The 24,195-nt window shown below is 47.8% G+C and overlaps 1 protein-coding gene and 1 long non-coding RNA gene across 10 annotated transcripts in view; one reads left to right on the top strand and one right to left on the bottom strand.

Moving 5' to 3' along the window:
- LOC108351789 (uncharacterized) overlaps positions 1-3,305 on the top strand; it is a 22,001-nt gene extending 18,696 nt beyond the window's left edge. The window contains exons 3-4 of one of the 2 annotated variants that reach the window (XR_001839550.3): positions 438-511; positions 1,045-3,305. This is a non-coding gene — a long non-coding RNA (uncharacterized LOC108351789). Of the gene's footprint in view, positions 1-175; positions 320-437; positions 512-1,044 lie in introns of those variants that run through there. The other variant, XR_005488521.2, reaches the window with a different exon arrangement.
- Osbpl10 (oxysterol binding protein-like 10) overlaps positions 1-24,195 on the bottom strand; it is a 260,005-nt gene that overhangs the window by 220,964 nt on the left and 14,846 nt on the right. Inside the window, exons 1-2 of one of the 8 annotated variants that reach the window (XM_063265644.1) lie at positions 16,063-16,142; positions 14,950-15,092 (exon numbers count right to left, since the gene is read on the bottom strand). The exons of 6 other annotated variants lie outside the window; for them this stretch is intronic. The gene's annotated coding sequence lies outside the window, so the exon portion shown is untranslated. Of the gene's footprint in view, positions 1-14,949; positions 15,093-16,062; positions 16,184-24,195 lie in introns of those variants that run through there. One more of the 8 variants, XM_063265641.1, reaches the window with a different exon arrangement.

Genomic DNA, 24,195 nt, shown 5'->3' with positions numbered 1-24,195 from the left:
GTACCGAGAGTCCAAAAGCATCAGGTCTAGACACCCTCAGTCCCCTGAGAGGAGACGGCGAGGGGCCAGCTTCTGAGCTCCCTGCTGACCTCACGCCTTTCCTTCTCAATCACTTTGAGAGGGGCAGCATTGACAGGCACTGTCCCCGCACCCTGCTGTCCTTCATGTCTCACAGCAGTACCAACTTGCTCCCGGAGAGAAAGTGGACCAGAACCAAACTATGAGTGAAGCGAACCCCTTAAATACCAGGAGGCAGAGAACAGAATGGAAGAGAGGGGCCTCCTGCAGCGCTGACTGCTGACCCCAACAGGGATGAGAGAAAAGGTGTGCTGGCTGCATTTCCTCACAGGCTGGCTCACCAGCTTAGCCTTGAAACTACCTAAACAATCATCAGCGCTGATGACCACAGCCTTCCCTTTCTTCCTTCTCCCCGGCAGGAATTCAGTTAACACCAGGCATGGGGTGCACGCCTGGAACCCTGAAGCAGGGGAGACACAGCAGCAGGAGGACTGTGAGTTGGGGAACACACATGGGCTACAGATCAACACCCTGTCTGGAGAGAGGGAGAGGGAGGGGGAGGGGGAGAGAGAGGGGGGAGGGAGGGGGAGGGGGAGAGGGAATATATGAATTCAGAACATTATTTATGATGACAGATTCAAAGCCTCTCAGTTGGGGGCTGGGGAGGTAATCAGTGGGTACAGCACTTGCCACCCAAGTGTGGGGACATTAGTTTGGATCCCCAGAACCTATGTAAAAGTGAGGTACAGTGGTACATACATCTGTAATCGCAGGGCTCCCATAGAAAGATGGGGACAAGAGACAGAGCAGTCCCCCGAAGTCCACGTGTAAATTTAAGACCCTCAAACTGAGAGCAAGGATAGGGCTGACAGGCAAGGTTGCCTTCAGCCTCCACATATGCACCATAACACACATGCATTCCCCAATGATACACATGCGCGCGCGCGCGCGCACACACACACACACACACACAAATAAGCTCTCAATTAAGACTTTTTAATGTTTTCTATTTTATTTTCTGTGTAGCCTTTCTGCTACTACAGTGACAATAAGACCAAGCCCACAACACATGCTGTGGAGAGACAGTACTGGGAGTAGCTAGGCAGGTTCCTGGTGCCTGCACCTGCCTGTGAGCTGCACAAGACCCATCAGGAGATTTCCCGGCAGAGGAGAGGGAGCAAGAGTAAAACAGAAACATAAAATGTGGAGCGGTCCCTTCTCACTGAGTGGTTACATGTGGGGCCGAGGGAGAAGGATCGTGGTCCGGATGCCGCGTGGAATACTTAGTTCTCATAACTTGGTAAATCTCAGAAGCACACAGCCAGGAAGAGAAAGCCGGGAGGGAGGAACTGCAGTCAATGGGAGACAGGTCTGTCAGGAGAAGTCTGCAGAGCCTGAGACATGTGCTGCCTCTTTTCATCCGCCATGGGTGCACACTGTCCACACACAAGGCAGATACCGAGGCTGATGTACCAACTCCTCCAGCTAACTCAGCAGCGGCTGGCATCACCGAGAGTCAAAACACGGGTTCTGGCTTCCTCGCAAAACCAGAAGCTAGTTCTGCCCAGTGCTGACCCAGAGGGCTGCTCTAAGGTTAGCTATACCCCGGTGTGGGAAATCACTTCCCAGCCCCTGTCAAGTCTTCCCTCAACTTAAGTCTTCTGAAAGCACTCAGGAGATGCTAAGAGCAGAGCATGCTGGGAAGTCGGGTGCACTCTCTAGGACCAACACATAAAACCAGTCTTGGGAAGAACCTAGCAGGGTGAGGAAGAGCCTTAGGGAACACAACTCCCAACCATTAACACAAGTCGGCACCCAGGGATGAGGACGGGTCATCTCCAGTCTGAAGGCTTCAATCCCGGAAAGGAAGGATGCAGGTGGCGTTAGCCACTGGCACTGTAAGAGCTAAGGGCTCAGTTAACCCCGGCTGCACAGAGAGGTCTGGGTGGGGCACCACCCGCTACAGAGACCACAGGACTGCATGCGTTTAGAGAAGGGGGGCTCAGCTCGTCACCTCAGAAGAGTCCTGAGTGCGGAGTGATTTCATAGGCCACACCACAGGCTCGCTTCCCAGGTACACACGGGGTTTCTCGTACATTATTAAAAGTAGCAGCCTGTGGCTACGCTACGCTTCAGCCCCAGAGCTCATTAGCTTGAGTGAATCTCCACGACCGCAGTGGAGCCATAAAGGAGCAGTCGTCCTCCACCGTATAAATTGATAACTTTCTTCCTGTTTTATGGCTCCGTTTATGTCCACTTTATAAGGTTTTGCGTTTTACTGACCAGGTTTCAGCGTGTGCGCTCCGCTTACCCTGGGGGTGTGGCCGAGTAGATTTGAATCTTCCAGGAAGTTTTGCTCTCTGCCTCTCTTTTGCACTAAACCTGGGCTAAGAAATTAGAAATAACAACCACCACCGCTACCCCACCCACCACCCTGCCAAGCAAGCTCTTTATGTAGGCACAGGCACGCAACCTGTTCAAGGCCATTCAATACGGAAGAGACTCTGGGAGAACTTCGGGGCCATGGATGTGTGGAGAAACTAGATCTACAGAAGTGTGGGAGCAAATAAGTAAACCATGGGCCAATGGGATGACTCGGTGGCCAACGCACCAAGCCTCAGGACTTGAGTTCAATCCCCAGCACCCACGAGGGAGGAGGAGAAAAACTAATTTATCTTCTGACCACCACACAGGCACTGGGGCGTGCTGTCCGGGAGTGCACACGCAAAATACTTACACAAATAAGTGGGAACGTCTGCGTAAGTAAGATGCAAAGTGACAAAATTAGCTTGATAATAAAAGTGTCTAATTACTCAAGGTGAAGCACTGGGAGAAATGCCAGAGAAACCCGGAACCACCAATCAAGTTCTGAGGCAAATAAACACTCAAGCCAATTAACTATCTAGCGATGCTTAAACTTAAAGATCAAGTATGTGACCGCGATAAATGGGAGAGGGGACTAATTTCTAGGTTACTTTTCCCTTTGTTTGTTTGTTTTTGTTTGTTTGTTTCTGACAGGGTCTCCGTTAAGTCAGACTGGCCTTGATCTGCTCCTCCTGCCTCAGCTTCCCAAGTGCTGGGTTACAGAGAGTTTACAGGCCACCATGCCCAGCCCCTTCATCTTGATTTCTTGGTCAATGTCCGTTGTCAACTCTCTTTCCTAATAATGCACACGGTAAGCACGCCACGAAGAGACTGATCCGTGGGAAAAATGGAAGACCGAATAATAACAGTAACAATCATAACCACAAATAATAAAAACTAAACAACATGACCTTGACAGAAAACCTTCCATGTGTCCTGAGCTGTGTGAGATGTCATTCCCCGTTGTCATGGAAACAGACGTGGTACAGAAATTATACAAACGAGTCAGGTCCCAACCTCAAACACACACACACAAAAGTCCGGGCACATGGAAGACTTCAATAAAAGTAACCATTTGACATTTTCAGCAGAAAATGTCTCTAACTAACAAGAAAATATCTAACTCCTGCCACATTAAAATAAGAATTCCTTGGGAGGCGCTGGAGAGATGGCTCAACGGTGAAAAGCACTGACTGCTCTTCCTGAGGTCCTGAGTTCAATTCCCAGCAACCTTATGGTGGCTCACAACCATTTGTGATGAGATCTGATGCCCTCTTCTGGTGTGTCTGACAGAAGACATCAACAGTGTACTCACATAAATAAAATAAATAATTTTTTAAAAAAAAGAATTCCTTGGGGCTGGTAAGGTGGCTTCACAGTTAAGACAGCATGCTGCTCTTACAACATTCGGTTTCCGGCATGCATGTTGGGCAGCTCACGCTTCCAGTTCCAAGGGGATCCAACGCTTTCTATTGGCCTCTTTGGTCACTATATGCAAATTCACATATTCATGTATTCACACACACACAACACACACAACACACACAACACACAACACACACACATACAACATACAACACACAACACACACACACACACACACACACACACACACACACACACACACACACACACTACAATTTAAAACTTAAAAACTAGGCTTGGAGAACAGCTCAACAGTTAAGAGCGTGGGCTGCTCTTCCAGAGAACCCAGGCTCAACTCCCAGCACCTACATGGCAGCTCACAACTGTCTGTAACTCCAATTACAAGGGTTCTGATGACCCCTTTTGACCTCTTCAAGCACTGCATGTACATGGTATGGAGACATACACACGGGCAAAATACACGTTTTTAAAAATTAAAATCCACTTTATAAAGTATTTCGGTCTCAGGTGCTCTCTGTGGACTGGCTTCGTGTGCGTCAGAGTAGAAGCCGCTCTCAAAAAGAAACTAAGTCGTCAGTTCTTTGGCTGAAGAAGTGACGTCCGCAGGATTTCTAAGGAGACCTCCGTCCAAGTCCTATTTATGTACACTTGTGTTAACTTCCCAGGTATCTGACACAGCCTGTCAGGTGGAATGGCTTCTTCTGTCACTGAAGGGAGCAGCAGGCAGCATAATTAAACAACACAAAGTCATTAAGCCATCAGAAATAACATAAAAAGACAGGGGCTGGCTGTGCTGGGTGTGAGGGCACACACCGTGATTCCATGATGCAGGGGGATTGACTAGACTTCACGGTTAGCCTGGGCTTCAGTGTGAGACTCTAGCCTGGGCTACAGTTTGAGACTCTGTTACAATAACAGCAGCAGCAACCTAAGTGCAGAACGACTCCTCCCGAAGGTCAGAACCATGCCATGGACTTAAGTATGGCTTGGCAGTCACTCCTACCCAAGAAAACCACTCTCCTGATAATGGCATTGACATTTGTACTGACTCCTACAACTCAGTTTTTCCCAGCAGCCCCTGCTACAAAAGACAAGGAGAATCTATCTACCAGGGGTTAGCTGCTGTGACTGTCCACATGCCCTCACTAACAAACACTATAGAATAGCTCATTCTGAACCATCAGCAGCTTTCTGACCTCCTTCCTGGTCTACAAAGGCTAGGGAGCCAGAAAGTACTTTTCACTGACTCTCTTGCAGCTAGAGTGTCTCACACAGACACAATCAAGGTTGCAAAAGCAGAGGAAAATAAATAGCTATAATCTGGGAGGCTAGATGTCTCAATGTTCTGCCTCTTGGTGGCATAGGCACCAAGGCAGAAGTGGGTTGAGTCATGTCGTGACTGAGAATTAGTTGGGGACAGGCTGTGTTATTCCTACACACACCATCCCAGCCTGGTTCTTTCTCAGAAATACTAGAAGATCCCCAACTTCAGTACTGGAGAGATGGTTCAGCAGCTAAGAGTATTTATTGCTCAGACAGAGGACCTGTGTTCAGTTCCCTGCACCTATGTGGCCACTAACAACTGTCTCCAGCTTAGAGGATTGCATGCCCTCTTCTGGCCTTCTCTGTAACTGCATGCACACCATGTACATACATACAGTGCAGACAGAAATACCCATATGCATAAAATAAAATCCCAAGCTGCTTGCGATCCTGATCAGAATGCATTCTGAAGGGCTCTCACAGCCACCTCCTGCTCCCCAGGACAGAACATAAAGTTCCCACAGGCTGGAGGAGATGGAAGAGGGAATGGGGAACAGAAGAACCATGCTACGGTCAACAAGATTCCCAGAAAAGCAAACCTAAGCAGACCTCGCAGAGTCCAGAGAGCAGAGGCAATTGGCCATGTGAAAAATGGCAGCCCTTTGGGGAGAGGGACTCACAAGGCTCCCACCCTCCTAGATGACATCCAGGCAATTCATTGTTTCTGGAGGAAAGGGAGAGATTTTAGTCCAAAGTACAGCCACTCATAAGGCGCCCAGGTTATGTAAGTAACCCTCTACTCATGCTTCTATAAGCAAACCTAGAGTAACTCAACGGGCCACAAAAAGAAAAAGGGAGGAGGAAGAGAGGGAGAGGGAAAGGGAGAGGGAGAGGGAGAAGGGGAGGGGGAGGGGGAGGGGGAGGGGAGGGGGAGGGCTGGAGAGATGGCTCAGTGGTTAGAGCACTGATTGTTCTTCCAGAGGTCCTGAGTTCAATTCCCAGCAACCACATGGTGGCTCACAACCATCTGTAATGGGATCCCATGCCCTCTTCTGGTGTGTCTGAAGACAGCTGCAGTGTGCTCATATACATAAAATAAATTTAAAAAAAAAAAAGAGGGAGGGAAGGAGGAAGAGGAGGAGGAGATGTGAAATTCGGGAAGGATAAGGACAAGAGAGAAGAGTCACAGTGGGTGAATGTGATCAAAATGTATACTGGCAGGAAAATGGCGTAATGAAACACACTATCATGTTTAATTAATATATCCTACTTTTTTTTTTTTTTTAATGACAGCCTTTCAAAGATGTTGCCCTCGCTCTCGGGAGTGTAAATTGGGTCGTCTTGGAGGTCTCTGTGTGAGGAGACGATCTCATTCAAACGCCATGCCGCCTGGAGTACTTGTCTAGGGGCAAGCCTAGTGCTACAGCAATACTTGGCTTTGGGGTTTTTTTTTTTTTCTTTACTGTTGCAATTACACCTAAAATAAATACTTTTTGGTCCTGCAAAGAAACACCTAAGAGACCCACTGCCATCGCCCACCACCTCCTGCTCAGCTGGGAGAAGTCCATCCCCCTTTAACAGACCAGGAGATGTAGAAAGCTACGGGGGCAACACAACACATGGTGGCAGCCAGGCGGGGCACAGCTCTCTAGGCTCATGCCATTTTTAGTCAAAATCGAGGCAAGACTGTGAAGCAGGCAGAGATGGCTTTGCTTTGCAACTAATTCTGAAAGAAATTCCACGGAAGTAACCCTGGCACACTCTGAGCATCCGGGACACGGTTGTGGGGAAAGAAGCTAGCCCACCTGGGGCGCGCTCCTCTGAAATTTCCATTGGGTAGAGTCACACTGTGGGGCTTGAGGCTGGTGAGTGCTCACTCTCGGGTGAGTGGTTATTCTCTGGTGAACGGCTCACCGTGTGTTTGCGGTAGCTAAAGATGAAGGCAAGGGTTGACACACACAAGATTTTGTTTAGCCTTTTTTTTGATGTTTGCGAGGGAGGGAGCTGAAATTCAAGCTACCAAGAAAGCCCCGGGGGTTGGGGACTTAGCTCAGTGGTAGAGCGCTTGCCTAGGAAGCGCAAGGCCCTGGGTTCGGTCCCCAGCTCCGAAAAAAAAAAAAAAAAAAAGAACCAAAAAAAAAAAAAAAAGAAAGCCCCGATGTCTACAGAGTCAGCGTACACCAAAGCGGTTCTTTGGACGCTGACCGTAGATTGGCCCTGGGCTGTGAATTGCAATAGCCCTGGCCTGATTTCTATCAGTCATTGTTCCCCCTGGATACTGCTATTTTGCAGAGCCAAAGTAACAAGTAAAGTCTCCCCCTCCCCCAAATTGAAAGAAGAAAAAACTCAGACAATGATGTTGTACTTCACAAATCAGTGCCTAGAAGTATCTTCCCTGACGAGCATGGCTTGTTTGTTTTATGCCTAATTTGATCCCGATTCTGACAACTAACACTGTGCTTTGTGTGTGGGTGCATGCCTGTGTGTCTGTGTGCCTGCATAAATGCATCCGCCCAAGGATGCCATCCACATGGGGTTTTTTTGAGGCAAAGGTCTTCCATTGGCGTGGAGCTCACCAAGTGGGCCGGTGAACTCCAGGGATCCCCCTGCCTCCACCTCTGCGGTGCGGAGGTTACAAGCACACACCATCACAGCTGGGATTTTTTTCACACAGGTTCTGGAGATGACACTCAGGTCCTGGGGGCTGGAGAGATGGATCAGCCAATAAGAGCACATAGTGCTCTTGCAGGGGTCCTAAGTTCAGTCCCCAGCTCACACCAAGCAGCCTGTAACTCTAATTCCAAGAGATCACATGCTCCCTTCTGGATCTCTCGGGCACCTGCATTGGCACATGCGCAGACATACACGTGTATGCATAATTAAAATATGTATTTAAAGCTAAATTTAAAAAAAACTCAGGGTTGGGAGTTTAGCTCAGTGGTAGAGTGCTTGCCTAGAAAGCACAAGGCCCTGGGTTCGGTCCCCAGCTCCGGGGGAAAAAAAAAAAAACTCTTCATGCTTGCAAGGCAAGAACTTTACAACCCAAGTCATCTCCCCAGCCCGTGTGTGTGTGTGTGTGTGTGTGTGTGTGTGTGTGTGTGTGTGTGTGTGGTGTATTATGAGTATGTTTGAGTATATACATATGTACATGTGGGTGCACATACATGTGGGTGCACATAAATGTGGTTGCACGTGAAGGTCATGAGTGATCACTGAGTGTTTTTCTCAATTGCCCCCTGTGATGGTTTGAATATGCTTGGCCCAGGGAGTAGCACTATTAGAAGGTGTGGCCCTATTGGAGTAGGTGTGTCAGTGTGGGTGTGGGCTTTAAGACCCTTACCCTAGCTGCCTGGAAGTCAGTATTCTGCTAGCAGCCTTCGGATGGGGATGCAGAACTCTCAGCTCCTCCTGCACCCTGCCTGCCTGGATGCTGGCATGTTCCTGCCTTGTTGGTAATGGATTCTGAACCTCTGAACCTGTAAGCCAGCCCCAATGAAATGTTGTCCTTTATAAAACTTGCATTGGTCATGGTGTCTGTTCCCAGCAGTAAAACCCTAAGACTTTTTTTTTTTTAAATTTCATTTCATTTTTGGTACATGGATCTCCCCAAGCCCACAGCTTACCGTTGAGCTAAACAGACTGGTTAGCGAGCCCCGCCCCGGGATCTGCCTGTCTCAACTTCCCTAACTAATGCTGGAGTTACAGATACAGGCCACCAGGCCTGGTGTTGCTGTGTGGGTGCCAGAGACCTCAGCTCAGGCCCTCATGATTGCGGATCAAGCACTTCACCCACTGAACTATCACCGCAGCCTCTGTAGATCAGGTTTTCCCAGAACAGCAACCATGTGTTCCTGCTCATATATTGTCCAAGGCTGCCTTTAGGCCACAATGGCAGAATGGAAATGATTTACTATTTAGTACATCAGTTCTCAGCCTGTGGGTGGAGACCCCTGGGGTTGAAGTACTCTTTCACAGGGGGTCACCTAAGACTATCAGAAAATTTCCATTATGGTTCGTAATGGTAACAAAATCACAGTTATGAAGTAGCAACAAAATAACTTTGTGGTTTGGGTTTGGTGTCAGCGCAACGTGAGGAACTGTATTAGAGGGTTGTAGGGCTAGGGAGGATGAGAACCCACTGATCTAGACCTGGACCGTTTTCCTCCCTTCAGTAAGCCAGAGGAAGTACACATGGAAAGCCTGTCAGTGTAACATGGGGAGTGTCTCCTGGAAAGATCAACTACCATCTCTAAAGAATAAGGGTCCTGAAAAAAAGTCACTTTTCTAGCCAAAGCAGCAATTCCTCAAAAATGAATGAGTGTACAACAAGACCATGCTTGCAACAAGACAGGTGCCACCAAGAACTGACCCAGGCTAAAGGTTAAAAGTGCTCACTGCTCTTGAAGAGGACCCAAGTTCTGTTCCCAGGACCTGTATCACATGGCATACAACCTCCTGTAACTCCGCCCCGATCCAGGGGGTAGAATGCCCTCCCTGGCCTCCATGGGCTTCAGAGCTTAGGAGTTAGAGGCCGGAAGATAAGTTCAAGTTTTTCCTTGCCTGTATACTGAGTTTAAGACCAGCCTGGGGGGAGCTGGGGATTTAGCTCAGTGGTAGAGCGCTTACCTAGGAAGCACAAGGCCCTGGGTTCGGTCCCCAGCTCCGAAAAAAAAAAAAGAACCAAAAAAAAAAAAAAAAAAAAAAAGACCAGCCTGGGGGGCTGGAGAGATGGCTCAGTGGTTAAGATCGCTGACTGCTCTTCCAGAGGTCCTGAGTTCAATTCCCAGCAACCATGTGGTGGCTCACAACCATCTGTAATGGGCTCTGATGCCCTCTTCTGGTGTGTCTGAAGACAGCTACATTGTAAAAATGAAATAAATAAATCTTTAAAAAAAATTTTTTTTTAAAAGCAGCCTGGGATAGAGACACTGTCTATACACATCGTATTAAAATATAAAGCCACTTGGGCTATGAAACTCCCACTTAGTTCTCAAAGCTACATAACTAAAGAAATGGGGCTGGGGATTTAGCTCAGTGGTAGAGCGCTTACCTAGGAAGCGCAAGGCCATGGGTTCGGTCCCCAGCTCCGAAAAAAAGAACCAAAAAAAAAAAAAAAAAAAAAAGAAACTAGCCTGAGACTGTTATCCCCAAAGCCGTCTTTTAATACCTTCCAGGACACCAAGTTCCCGACAGGAAAGCTCTCGACATATTTTGAAGCCTTCTCCATCACTCAATACAAGCTAATAAATTAACCAGAACATCAGGTGAGCCTCGGGGCACCAGCCAGAAAATATTGTCCCATATTTAACAAAACCACAGAGCTAAAAGGAAGAGGAAAAAAAACAAGGAGTTTTTACATCGCCTTCCTGGAGCTTCTCCAGCACCATCCGAGAAGCCAGATCTGATTTCTTGCTCCACTCTGCATAAACTCTGGAAATAAACTAAACTTCATCTCTCTGGGGACATTTTTCACCTGTAAATGAAGGGCAGGGCAAGTTTGTCTGAGGCTGTAGGCCTAGGAAGAAAATTGTTAGCTTCTCCTTCCTTGTGTGAGACATTACTTTGATTTATCTTGGAAAACGGATCCAGAGAAAGGATATAGGAAAAATGCCAGGATTATTCTTGGAGTGTAACATGTGGCCATTCTGCTCCTTGAAATGCAGCTCTCTCAGATGCAGATTCAAAGTTACCCATTGAGCATTTAAGTACAACTATCCACTTGAGACCCTGTCTATTCACTGGAAAACTCTTTCCAAAACCCGGAAACACAGAGAGACACACTCAGTGCTTCCCCAAGTGCTGATGGATTCTCAACCTGAGAAACTCTGAAAAGCCAAAGAGCTCAAGACCCAGGACCCTGCAGATGGGGACTCTCAGAGAGCCCTTCCAGAACATGGGTTAGTATCTTAGCTTTGTTTCCTGTTGCTGCAATAAAGTCAACTAAAGCCAACGGTTTATACTAGGCTTACAAATTCAGGTCACTTCATCAAAGCAGGAAAGTCACAGAGCAGGTCCTTGGGGGAACTGGCCACTTTACACCCACAGTCGAGAGCAATAAATGAAATGCACTCACACCTGCACAAAGCTTACTTTCTCCACTCATATGGCCGCCTAGGGAATGGCACCACCCATAGTGGGCTGGATCTTCCCACAGCCATTAAATAATCAGGACAGTTGCCTATAGACATTCCCACTGGCCAACTTGATCAAGACAATTCCTCAGTGGAACTCTTTCCAGGTGATTCTACGTTGTGTGAAGTTGAAAACGTAGGCCATTGTAGTCAGCCTCCACTCAAACACTTGACTGGGGCTGGGGAATGCTGCTCAGTGATAAAGTGAAGGCTTATCACCGCAGTACCACACGCACACACATATATATGCATACAAACACACATGCACACACATACATACATACACACACATGCACACACATGTACACACATATACACATATATACGCATATATTCATACACATATACACACATGCACACATACATACACACATATATATGCATACATTCACACACATATAAACACACATACACACATGCACACACATATAAACACATATACACACATGCACACACATACATACACATGCACACACATATATATGCATACATTCACACACATATAAACACACATACACACATACACACACATATATACATGCATGTACACACACAGGTGCACATATATACACACATATATATGCATACATACACATACAAACCTACATATAAACATGCATGCACACATACATATACACACATGCATGAATGCATGTATACATATATGTATACATATATACACATAAGCACACATGCACACACATTACACACATACAAACATATATATGCATACATACACACATAAACACACATATACACACACACACACACACATGCGCACACATACTCACTCACATACACACTATGACCATCTCATTTCTGCAGCCCCAGTGCCAGGGCAATTCCTCAGAATGAGGCTGGCACCAGCTTATCGTTCAGGGCTTCAGCTACCTCTTCAGTGTTCAGTAATCCAGGGTAAATCTGAGCAAACCAGAGTGCAGCACTCAGTTCTCGCGTACAATAAAAGGAATATTTATATCAATTAGGATTACAAACAGGCTCTAGAAATGAGATGTATCAGGGGAATCCATTTAAGTACTTTCTGACTGGCCAAATTCCTCACGCAGAGGCATTTGACCTGAATGAGAAAGCAAGGATAAACGGACCCTGTAAGGTTACAAGCAAACTGGGCTCTCCTGCTTGAAACATCCATTTCAGGGCTGGCGAGATGGCTCAGCGGGTAAAGGTGCTTGCCACCAGGCCGAAGAACCTGAGTTCAGTCCCCAGGAACCACGAAGTGAAAGGAAAGAACCAACCATTCCAAGCTGCCCTCTGACCTCTGCACACATTCCATTGACAGTTAAAATGCAAAGTATCCATTTCTCAGAAAGAATGAAGATTTGCCCCCCATCCCTTCTACCATCTCCAAGGGCATCAGCCAGCAAGCCCCAGAGCCACCCATCAATGGCAAATGTCCTTTGTGTAATGTGTGTGATGGACACGTGCTCACATATGCACAGAGGTGTGTAAGTCACACATGCACATAGAGGTCAGAGAACAACCTTGGAAGCTGGTCCTCACCTTCCCCTTGTCTGAGGTGGGCTTTCCCTTCTGTTGTTCGATGCTGCATATTGCCAGACTGGCTGGCCGGCCCGCGGATCTGCCTTCTGTCTCAGCAGTGATTACAGATGCATGTGGCCATGTCCCACTTTACTCAGGACTCTGGGGATTTGAACTCAGTTCCTCCTGCTTGCTCAGCAAGTGCCTTATCCACTGAGACACACACACACCCCGCCCCCACAAGGATGTATCCTAAAGCGGAAGGAATTATTTGGCAGAACTGCTTCCAGTAACGTGATGCTCTGAAATGAGCCTCCGCTCTGACTGCCCCGTAATTGCTCTACGATCCCTGAAGGTCTTTGAATAGAACTTGTCACAAAATCCAAGAGCACCACCTTCCACACACTTCCAGACAGACACTGCCCTAAGCCCAGCACTTAGACACACACAGACACACACAGATGCACACACTCACACACATACATGTACACATGCACACACACACATACACACATATATAGACACATGCACATATACATACACACTCAAACATAGACTCATATACACACAGAGATACATATATATATAGACTCACAAGCACATATACACACACCCACAAACACACATACACATACATACATGCACATACATTTACACAAACATACATACACAGAGTCATGTAAGTAAAAATAAACATTCAAATATATAAATAACGCTCGCAAAAATAAAGGTAAGAAAACCAACAACACAGGGCTAGCCAGGCAGCCCAGCAGACAATGGCAAGAGCCACCATGTCCGACAGCACTTGATCCTGGGTACTTGACTTATAAAAGGAGAGAACTGGTTCCTAAAGGCTGTCCCTCTGTCGTCCACATGTCTGCAGGCACACAAAAATAAGTAAATATAATAAAAACACTAATAGAAGAGAAACACCCGGGTTAAAACCTAGTTCGGGGTTAGGGATGTAGCTGAGTTGGTAGAGCATGAAATCAGGGTTCCATCCCCAACACTAACTGTTCACGACAGGACACGCCTGTAATCTCAGCACTTGGCAGGTTGAGGCAGGAGAATGGGGAGTCCAAGGTCATCCTGAAAGGTGTCCAACAACACTGGTTACTTGCAAATGACAATAGCTAAAATCTTAAAAACAAAACAAACAAACAAAAACCACCCAATGGAGCCAAGAGCTGAGGAAAGCGAGGTGTGACCAAGATGCTCACGTGTGAGCAAACACAGGAGCCATCTCTGAAGAGACTGGTTTGTTTTAAATCGAGGTTAAGAAGATTTTGCTGTGCATACCCTAAAGAATGACACTGTGGCTCCCGAGAAGGAGCAGCACAGTCCATGAACTTGCAGCCTTGAACAAGAGGCGCGGGCATGGAGCGCACTTGGCGGAGTGATTGATGCTTGAAGTCCTGGTTTCAGATACCAGCATCAAGAGAAGCGGAGGCAGGAGGATCAGAGGTTGAAGGTCCACCCTGGCTACAAGACAAGTTGTTAACAAGTAGGGCTAAACGACACTGTCAAAAATCAAACAAGCAAAAGCCACCCTGCGTTTCCCTCCACCCCACTGGGGGAATGCAGAGAGTTCATACATTTTCTTCCTTCTGAAGAGAAATCTCGCTGTGGAGCCCTGGCTGCCCTAGAACTCACTATGTATGCCAGGCTGATGGCTGAACTCTCCACATTCTACCTGCCTCTGCCTCCCAAATACTAGGGCCAAAAGCACACACCACCTCACCTAGACTTTATTTTCCTTCTCCTTTTTAAGATTTATTTTTATTGTATGTGTCTGTGTTGCCTCTGTGTGTGTGTGTGTGTGTGTGTGTGTGTGTGTGTGTGTGTGTGTGTGTACACACGCTATGTGTGTGCAATGCTCCTGGAGGCCAGAAGGGGGCATCAGAACCCCCAGAACTCGACCTTCAGGCAGTGAGCTGTCATCATGCAGGTTCTGGGAACTGAATCCCGGTCCTCTGGAGAAGGAGCAAGTGCTCTTAACCACTGAACCATCTCTCCAGCCTCTATTTTCTCACTTGTCCTAGGCACTAGTCTTCCAACCTTACAAACACTGACCTGCTTAACTGGATCCTCCAGGTAACCTAAGGTAGCGGGCTACATGAGCCCTACACGTAGGCACCACAGTAATCCAGAGTATACCACCCTGTGGGCCCTGCATGCCTCCATCCCTGCTCCTGAAGAGAGCACATTATTGCGCTTCCTTCACCCGAATAAGCTCCTATGGACAGAGCCAGGCCAGACAACCACAGACTGGCGAGGAGAAACTCACCACTGGGCAAACTTGGATGCTGTCTGCTTGAGTTTTCTTTAGTCCATTCTTTGAATTCTCTTACCACAAGACTTCCAGGCCAGGATGAAAACTAAGGGCTGAGTGTCTTGGAGTCAAGGCTATGACCTTGCCACCCATCAGGGCTGTAAAAGAAAGAAAGGACACCTGGTCCTTCCTGAGCAGTAATCAGTCATGGGGACAAAACCCTGAGTGCTGGCCTCTGCCCAGCCTGATGAATTCCAAAGCCAATGCCCAGGCCCATGACAAGGGAACAGCTGACAGATCAAAGCGCACATGACGTCTCTGATTCTTAATAGAAAGAGCAAGGTGGGGAGATGGCCTAGTCAGTAAAGTGCTTGCTCCTCAAGCATGAGGAGTTGAGTGTGATTCCCAGAATCCACAGGTTCTAATTGCTCTCTGTTGCTATGGTAAAATACCCTGGCAAAAAGCCACGTGGGGGAGAAAGGGTTTATTTCAGCTCACACTTGCAGGTTACAATCCATCACTGCAGAGAATCACGGCTCGAGAGTGCTGGGCGCTTTTCATCCACGATCAAGAGCACAAGGAAAATAAATGCATGCATGCTCCCTTGTTTGGGTTCAGCTCAGTTTTTCCACTCTTAAATAGTTCAGGACCCCAAGCCAGGGGAATGGTGCTGCCCAGAGTGGGCTGAGTCGTCCCTCATCAGTTAATTTAACTGAAACAATCCCCAGCCCACAGGCCAAGCCAATGGAGACAATTTGTCACTGAGATGATTCTTAGGTGATTTCAGATTGTCAAAGCTAACCATCACGCCACACCAAAAAAAGCCAGGTGTAGTGGTCAACACATCACTCCAGCGATAAGGAGGTACAGACAGGAGGATCCTGGGGCTCACAAGCCAGTGTGCCTAGTCCAGTTGGTGAGCTCCAGGCCAATGATGGGGACTGTGTCTTCAAAAACAAGTTAGGAGACACTCAAAGTTAATCTTTACCCTCCAGATGTCTGCACATGTACACACAAAGAGAAAAATTCCTCCTAAGAGGTGACCCTTAGAACTCCAAGAAGCAATCGAACTGGGGTCCACCTTGGAGCACCTGCCAGTTTAACGAGGAAGCAAGTGCTTAAACTGACCTCAAGTCCCAAGGTCTTCATCCCAGGGTCCCATTAGAGCACATGGCCGGGAGTCCACAGGCACCGCTTAGAGATGGGCCCCTCTGCAGTGGAACATTCCAAAGCCACAATCCATTGTTCCTCTTTATCAACCAGCCATTCTAAGGTGAATGTCAAAATTCTAGGTGACAGAGCTGGATTACAAAACCATAGATTTCAACGTGCTTTCAGAGACGGTAAGGCGTGTCAAGGCACCTGCTGCCAAGTCTGATGACTTGAGTTCAATCCCCGTGGCCCATACGACGAAGGAGATAACCGACTCTCACCACATGTGTGCACCTACACTCGCACATACACGATACACACACAGAGGGGGGAAGGGAGAGAGAGAATGAATTTTGGAGTGCTTATAATGGTGACTTATTCCAATCTTCCTGTCAGAATTGGGGAAGAACAAGCCACGTGCTTACCCTACCGCCCCGTTTGCCAATGAAACCCACTTGCTGGTTATGTAATATCAAGCAACTAACAGGGGAGAGATAAACACACAAATCTCCCCAGGGCTTAATGGCCCTTTCCTAAGCTGCAAAGAGCTTGCTTCACCTAGTTTAATGCACAATTGCTTCCTGACTCCAACAAATTCAGCCCCATCCGTCGGAGTCGGTACCTGGATGTCTCAGTCCCCACTACCACACCAGGCATCTAAGCCAGGCTGACAGGCCGCAGGATGGCTGCCTCCTTGGCCACTGGAGAAGATCCCAGGCTGTTCAAACCTTATTGTGTGAAGACAGTGGTGGAAAAGGCTACAAAAATGGACTCAGGGGGGTTTGGTTTTGCTTATCAGCTTACATCAGTGGCTTGTATAATACGTAGTTCAAGGTAATTCCTCCTTCAGTGTGGCCCGGAGAAGCTAAGATGGACTCCAGATTCAGTCACAAATTTGCTGCCCCCATGCCTATTTTTTACACTTGATCTTAGCCAAAAGGCCGAGAAGCGATGCATGCCTATTTTTTTAATAGATCAAATGTAATAGATTCAGTGTCACTTCAAGTTTACACAGACATTACGAGACTAAAAAGAGCTGTGTGCTTATCTGTTTGGAAGGGTGAGATAACCTCAGGTAGCCCAGGCTAGACTCGAACTTGCTACGTAGCCAAAAATGACCTCGAACTCCTGATCTCCTGCCTCTACCTCCCAAGTGTCCCACACAAACATTCTGCCCGTTTTACGAGAGGCTGAGGATAAAGCTTAGGGCTTGGTGCACTGGATGCAAACACACGACACACTACCTACAAGCATATTACTTTACCCCCGACTTTTGATGCATTTTTTTCTTTTTGTGGTACTGGGGATTGAACCCACAGCATGTCCAACCAATAAGCCACAGCCGCCAAAGGACTAGCTACTACTAACAAAGAATTGACATTTTACTTGTTATATACACGTGAGTGTGTGGATATCTATGTATCTCTTTCGTATGCGTTTTAAGCCTGTATACATGTGTATGTGAGCTTATTCACCCATGCCTGCACGTGTGGAGGCCAGAAGTCTCTCTGTGCACTTGGAGTCGGCACATTCAGCTAAACCATCTGGCCAGCAAGGCCAGCAAGTCCCAGGACATACGTATCCCTGACACTGCAGCAGAGGGGGGTGACAGATGCCCACCCCCATGGCTACTGCTGTTTCATTTTACTTTAAGGTTTCTGGTTTTGTTCTCTGATTTCACGTGTATGAGTGTTTTGCTCAAATGTATGTCTCTGTAGCCTGTGTGTCAGAAGAGGGTATCAGACTCCTGGAACCGGGATTTATGGGATTTTTACAAGCTGTCATGTGAGTGTTAGAAATTGAACCCAGGCCCTTTGGAAGAGAAACAGCTACTATTAAGCCCTGAAGAATTTCTCCAGCCCCTCCTCCATGCCCAGTTTTTTGGGGTGGGTGCTGGGGATCAAACTCGGGTCACTTTATCCCCTGAGCCATCTTTCCCAGCCCTTCCTCCCCCACCTCCTATTATTTCACCCCTTTGCAACCTGCTGTGGCCATAACACCCCTAGATAGTTCAGTGTACAAGAACCAATCACACAATGCTATTATGCAAGCTACTAATCGTATACTAAGGTCACTAGTGTACTTAGTGTCTCTTCTATGGAAACCAAGTATCAGTTGTTACACAGAGGAATTTAAAGTTTGAAACCAAGAAACACTTTACCCAGGGCTGGAGAGATGGCTCAGCGGTTAAGAGCACTGACTGCTCTTCCAGAGGTCCTGAGTTCAATTCCCAGCAACCACATGGTGGCTCACAACCATCTATAATGGGATCCAATGCCCTCTTCTGACCTGCAGACAAACATCCAGGCAGACCACTGTATGCATAATTAATAAATAAATAAATAAATAAATAAATAAATAAATCTTTAAAAAAAAAAAAGAAAAAGAAACACTACCCAGCTGAGACATCTTCCTGCCCAAAGACCAATCCTTTGAAAAGTAGATAGTGGGGCTGGAGAGATGGCTCAGTGGTTAAGAGCACTGACTGCTCTTCCAGAGGTCCTGAGTTCAATTCCCAGCACCAACATGGTGGCTCCAAACCATCTGTAATGGGATCTGATGCCTTCTTCTGGTGTGTCTGAAGACAGAGCACTCATATAAATTAGATAGATAGATAGATAGATAGATAGATAGATAGATAGATAGATAGATAGATAGATAGATAGACAGACAGACACCAAGAAACAGCCACAGTGAAAATTCCAGCATTTGGGAGGTGCAGGCAAAAGGCTCAAAAGTTCAAAGTCATCAAGGGACACTGTCAAAATAAAGTGGTGGAGAAAAAGGAAACAGAAATATAAATAAGACAGGAACTGAAAAAGCAAACAAAAATATCAACCACACTACAGTGCAGGAAATAACAAGGCGGGAAGCCCCCAGGAACAGAAACTGAGATGATTGTGTCACGTGAGGAGATGCTCCCTCTCTTGGTCCAACTGAGCTCCACTCTGCTTTTCCTTAGAAGATAAGTGGACAGACGTTCAAGGTCATCCTCAGCTATCTAGAACCTGGAGCAAGCCTGGGCTACATGAGACCCTGTCTCCAAAAAAAAAAAAAAAAAAAAAAAAGAACAAAAACCATCTTCAGACTTGACCTGGATCTCACAGACCCCATTCGCTTCTCTTGCCTTGTCAGAAAGCTTTTCCTAAAGCTCACCTTTTTGCCCTGCCCCCAAAAATGTCCTGTCCTGTTACTGAACATGAGAAAAAAATGAGTGTAACAGGTCCTAGACCTTAGCACAACCAACATCATGTTGGGGGCACAATTTAACCTTAAACCCAGCACGTAGGCCCCAACATCTGCCAAAATGTGAACAAAGACCCAGTCCTAGTTCTGGGAAAGCCCTGCAATGCACTAACCTTGCTTTCTGGCTTCCGTAGTTTCCCTTCGCACTAACTGTTCGTGCTAACTAAAGTTACTGATTGGGGTGTGGCTTTGTGCATAAGAGACAAAGAACAGTGAAGTTCCAGGCTGCATGACTTGGGCAAGTTCTCCATGCCCCGACAGCTGGCAATCCAGACTTTTTAGTCAGCTTTAAGAGTGTCCGCATTTTCTCCCATGGAGTTATCTAGACGCAAAGGCTCCTAACGTTCTGGCTTTTAACATTCTGGGTTCAGCTTGCTCCAAGGGCAACCCTGAGACGGGTGTGGCACTTGACAAAACAATGTAAGTCCCAGGTCACCCCTGCTTTAACTAAGACTTTAATCCCAGTGCCCTTTGGACCAAGGTATCAACTCCTCAGGAGAAGGAAGGCAGGGTGATAAGTCACCACAGAGACAGCCGTGTCAGCGATAAGTGTCACTTGACAGAGTCATGTGGGTGAAGGGCCAATGGGCAGGCCTGTAGGAACTATCATGCTTATGTTATGGGGAAAAGCCAACTTAAGTTCTCACACCCTGGTCAGGGAATGCCAGGGTGTATAACTGGAGAACACTAAGATGTTTCTCTCGGACCCTGGTTGTTGCTTCTGACAGTGAATGCCTGTGAGTAGTTAATTTCAAGCTACTGTAACCAAAACTTGCCTCCTGTGCTGGAGGCTGAACTCAGAGCCCCCTTAAGCTGCTTTTGTATTTGATCACACAAACAGGAGGGGTAAAAAAAAACTAGAGCATCCCCGGCAATGTTCTCTCCACACACTGGCTTTGTGCTTTCTGGGCTCTTTCATTGTTGTTTAGACAGGGTCTCCAGTAGCCCAGGTTGCCCTTTAACTGCTGCCTCTCCTGACGACCTCCCAAGAGTTGGGATTAAGATGCGTTGGGATTAATGCAGTGTTGGGGACAGAGACCAGGGTCTGGAGCCTGCTAGGCAAACGCTCAGCTATTCACATCCCTAGCTGCACTCTGACATTTTGCTTCAGTTTGGTTCTGGTATTTCGAGACACGGTTTCTCTGAGAAGCCCTAGCTGTCCCAGAACTCTCTTTGTAGACAAGACTGGCCTCAAACTCACAGAGACCCACCTGCCTCCCAAGTGCTGGGATTAAAGGCATGTGCAGCACTCTCAGCTTTATTCTTTTTAACACAGGATCTACCTATGCAGCCCTTGGCTGACCTGAAACTCATTATGCAGATTGGGGTGGCCTCTAATTCAAAAACTCAAAGACACCCAAGGCTCTGCATCCCTCCCCAGTGCTGGATTAAAGGTGTGCACCACCAGATGACTCTGAATGTCTGGTCTCCCTGCCTTAACTTTGAGAATGCTAGGCTCACAAGTGTTCACCACCACAGACTGTTCAATGCTAGGGTTCAAAGCCAGTGTCTGAGGCATGCCAGGCCTCATCCCAGCTCCAGTGACCCACTTTCAGGGTACAAAGAATAAGGGCAAGTTGTACACATAAACCCCCAAAACCAAGTTCACTCTATGGGTACATGACCCTAACTCAGGCAAAGTGCCACACCAGACTTAATGAATCAGAGGCCTTGGGGCAAGTGAAGATCTATCAAAGGGTTTGGTCAAGTGTTTGCCTAGCTGCTACAAAGCCCTGGATTCAATACGAGAGATGGGGGGAGGGGGAGGGAAGGGGAGGGGAGGGAGAGGGAGGGGAGAAGGGGGAGGGGGAGGGGAAAGGGGGAGGGGAGGGGAGAAGGGGGAAGTGAGGGAGAGGGGGAAGTGAGGGAGAGGGAGAGAGAATTTCTACCTAAGCCAACTGTGGTAGCACACACCTGTAATCCCTACACCAGGAGAGCTTGGGCTGCCTATGTAGAGTCTGTTGTTGTGACAAAACTCTGAATAAAAGTGACTTGGGAGAGGGGTTGGGGATTTAGCTCAGCGGTAGAGCGCTTGCCTAGCGAGCACAAGGCCCTGGGTTAGGTCCCCAGCTCCGAAAAAAAAGAAAAAAGAAAAAAAAAGTGACTTGGGAGAAAAGAGTTAACTTCCCTTACAATCACAGTGCATCATCAAGGAAGCCAAGGTGGGAACTTGAGACAGGAACCTAGAGGCAGGAACTGAGGCGGAGACCACAGAGGAACTCCACTTACTGACATGCTTCCCGTGGCTTATTCAACCTGCTTTCTTAGACAACCTAAAACCACCTGCCATTGGGTGATACCACCCACCGTGTGCTGGGTCCTCTCACATCAATCACCAGAGAAGAAGCTACCCCACTGAAATAATCACAGGCCGACCCAATGGAGACAGTTCCTCAGCTGAGAGACGCTCTTCTCTGGAATGTAAGTTTGTGTCAGCTTGACAAAAGCTAACTACAGTGTGCTGTATCTACTGAGTGAGACATTTTCTTGGGGGTTGGCGGGGAGGGGGATGGGGGGGGACAGGGTTAGAGAGATGGCTTAGAGGCTAAGAGCACTGGCTGCTCCTGCAGAAGTCCTGGTTCCATTTCCAGCAACCACATGGTGGCTCACAACTATGTATAATGGAATCCGATGCCCTCTTCTGGTGTGTCTGAAGGCAGCTACAGTGTACTCATATACATAAAATAAATAAATCTTTAAAAACAAAAACAAAAAACCTCACAGCTTGCTTCTTCCTGAAGAGGCCACACCAGGAAGAGACACAGGCACAGTCAAGGAGTACAGGAGAAAAGAATGGGGCTATCCTGAAAGGAATGAACTACAGATAGTCTAGCCTGAGGCAAAGCCTTGGGTCATATCTGGAAAACAAGTAGCTGTACCTCCAGGAGGAGAGGAAAGGAAATACATTCCAGGGTCCAGACAACCAGCTCAGAGGTTAAGAGCACTGGCTGCCCTTGCAGAGTACCTGGACCTAAATCCCAGCACCCACACCGCAGCCCACAACTGTAACTTCAGTTCCTGGGTACCTGCTGCCCTCTTCTGGCCTCCTCGGGTACTGCACACACATGCTGCACATGCATACTTGGGGGCAAACACCCAAATCTCTTCTGGCCTGCATCCAGATTACCTCAAGGGTCACCATGGCTGCTGGGATTCCTGCCATTGCATCTGCTTGCAAGTTCTTCCCCTTGTGACAGGAAAGAGGAAAAGGGGACAGGAAAAGGCCAAGAAACTGTCGTGTAAATACCCTGCTGATACCTGAGTGTAAGGGTCAGAGTCAAAAGGATGACTCAGAGGGAAAGGTCCTCTGCGGCACCAAACCTGAAGCCCTGAGCTTGAACCCTGGAACCCACAGGGTGGAAGGAGAGAACCCATGTCTGCTTGGTTGGAAGCCCTGCTCCCAAACCCTTCTTCACTCTGATTTGTTTTGTCAGGTGTTTTGTTAAATCAACGGAGGAGGTAACTAACGCAGATCCCAATGTCCCTACAACAGATACTGTACTGTCGCCATTTTACAGATCAAGACCAGAACCTGAACTTTCAACCCTTAGGAGGCTAAGGCAGAAGAGTCACTCCAAATCCGAGGCTATCCTGGTCTACATAGTGGCTCCAGTCCATCCTGAGCCACACGTAATGAGACACCATCTCAAAGAAAAAGAAGCTACTTTTACAAATGTCTGCCAGGAATCCCAGACACAGGCACACACTTGGGAGGTGAAGAAAATAATTCAAGGTCACACTCAGGGCATATCGAGTTTGAGGCCATCCTTGTGGGGGAGGGGAGCAGTGTGGGTCAGCAGGTAAAGGCCTGGAAAGCCTAGGACCCCAGTGCAAGCCCCAGAAACAACATGAAGGTGAAAGAGGAGAACCCACACCATAAAGTTATCTCCTGACCTACACACACACACACACACACACACACACACATGCACACACACACACAGGCACACACACACACACAGGCACACATGCACACACACACAGGCACACACACACACACAGGCACACACACACACATACACACACAGGCACACATGCACACACACACACAGGCACACACACACAGGCACGCACACACATACACACACACAGGCACACATGCACACACACACAGGCACACACACACAGGCACACACACACACAGGCACACATGCACACACACACAGGCACACACACACACAGGCACGCACACACATACACACACACAGGCACACATGCACACACACACAGGCACACACACACAGGCACACACACACAGGCACACAGGCGCGCACACACACACAGGCGCACAGGCACACACACACACAGGCACACAGGCGCACACACACACACAGGCACACAGGCGCGCACACACACACACACAGTCACACAGACACACACACACATGTGCACATGCACGCACGCACACACACATACACACACACGCACACACACACAGGCACACAGACACACACACAGGCACACAGGCACACACACAGGCACACAGGCACACACACACACACAGGCACACACACACACAGGCACACAGGCACACAGGCATACGCACAGGCACACAGGCACACAGGCACACAGGCACACACACACACACACACATACACACACGACACAGCACAAGCCTCCCCACGCACACAGCAATAACACATCTCTGAAGAAATAAGCAAAAAGAACAGAGGTACAAGAAAGCTAAAGTTTGCATGTCGAGTGAAAAGATCAGAACCACCACACTACCCTGCCTTGAAAACTTGCACGAGGTAAAGAGTCCAAGTGTCCTGTGAGGCCGGTGGTGGTCTGAAGGCTGCGTGCAACCCGCTGACTGTTTGCCAAATAAAGCTTTATTGGTACGCACTTGTTCACAGTGATAGA

Source organism: Rattus norvegicus, chromosome 8 (genome assembly GCF_036323735.1).
Source record: "Rattus norvegicus strain BN/NHsdMcwi chromosome 8, GRCr8, whole genome shotgun sequence".
In the NCBI taxonomy this organism is placed as follows: Eukaryota; Metazoa; Chordata; class Mammalia; order Rodentia; family Muridae; genus Rattus; species Rattus norvegicus.
Note: the sequence above shows the minus strand (reverse complement) of the source record. Positions and strands in the feature narration are given on the sequence as shown.